Source organism: Triticum dicoccoides, chromosome 7B (genome assembly GCF_002162155.2).
Source record: "Triticum dicoccoides isolate Atlit2015 ecotype Zavitan chromosome 7B, WEW_v2.0, whole genome shotgun sequence".
NCBI classification, from domain to species: domain Eukaryota; kingdom Viridiplantae; phylum Streptophyta; class Magnoliopsida; order Poales; family Poaceae; genus Triticum; species Triticum dicoccoides.
Window position 1 is genome coordinate 713465664 of NC_041393.1, and position 1102 is coordinate 713466765.

A 1102-nucleotide genomic window follows, 5' to 3' on the forward strand; every position below is an offset into this window, starting at 1 on the left:
GTAAGCAATGCAGAAAGAATGTGTTGCTGCTGAATCAAATCCACCTCATTACCAGTATTGCCTCTACCAGGATCTAACATACCTGGCTTAGTAGTCTTCAATGTTTCTTTTTCTTTCTCTGATCTCATCCTCTCTTTCTCTTTTTCTTGTCTCCCCCGATCTTGCTGTTGCTCCTGCCTCATCTGCAAACTTCTACTGCCGCTTCCCTGCTCCCAGTCTTTCCTGCTCTCTCTTTCATTGTAATTTCTGAACCTATCACTCCCCTCATCCTTCTTTCTGTATTGGAAGTTCTCTCTGCCTCCTCTATTGAATTAGCCCCCCCCCCCTCCTCCGAATGGACCTCCAAACCTATCCATCCCCTCTTCTCCAACTGGCGGCAGGAGGGGAAACCCTAGTCCTGGCTTGATTCGGTCGACTGACCCAAGAGAGGGGAAGTCACTTGAGCTTATATTTTTTTGAGACAACACTTGAGCTTATATAAATCTCCTCCCCAGGCTCTCTCTTTCCTGGGCCTCCACAATTAACTGGGCTGGGCTTTAAGCCTGCCCAGTTTTCTAAGTCATCGACCCACTGCTCAATGATTTCGTTTTCAGGAATAATTATCTTCTTTCTATTATAATCATTTTCCACCACGCAATCAGGAACAAATATGATGAAGTCATCGTGCCCAATTTCTGACCAATAGTCAGGTATTATCGGGACTTTTTCCATGAGATCCTTGACTATCTACCCATCTAAATAATTTCCCCCATTTTTATCATCATCCCCTCCTCTAATCACCTACTTGCACTTTATCTTTGCAGGGGTTCTTTCATTTTCTCCATTATTCTTTTTATTCTTTCTCATTTTACTACCATGTATAGATCTTCTAGAACCAGTATTACCATCTATATCAAGCAGGTGTTGATATGCTCTATTAAGAATCAGCAACTTACCATTTTCATCTGACGAGTCCCCAGCCTCCTCGTCAGCGTCCTCCCCTGCCAGCAACCAGAAGCGATTGTCGGCAGGGGAGACGCCTACTCCGTCGGGGCGGATGTGGAGAGGCTGAGGAGGCGTGGCGAGCGACGGAGGAAGCATGGGGAGCGCCTGAGCAACTACG

The 1102-nt window shown here is 46.1% G+C and overlaps 1 protein-coding gene across 1 annotated transcript in view; it reads left to right on the forward strand.

Annotated features, from left to right (window-relative positions):
* The window catches only part of LOC119338121 (disease resistance protein RGA2-like), an 8209-nt gene that overhangs the window by 2232 nt on the left and 4875 nt on the right, over positions 1 to 1102 (forward strand). The gene's annotated exons all lie outside the window — the stretch shown is intronic.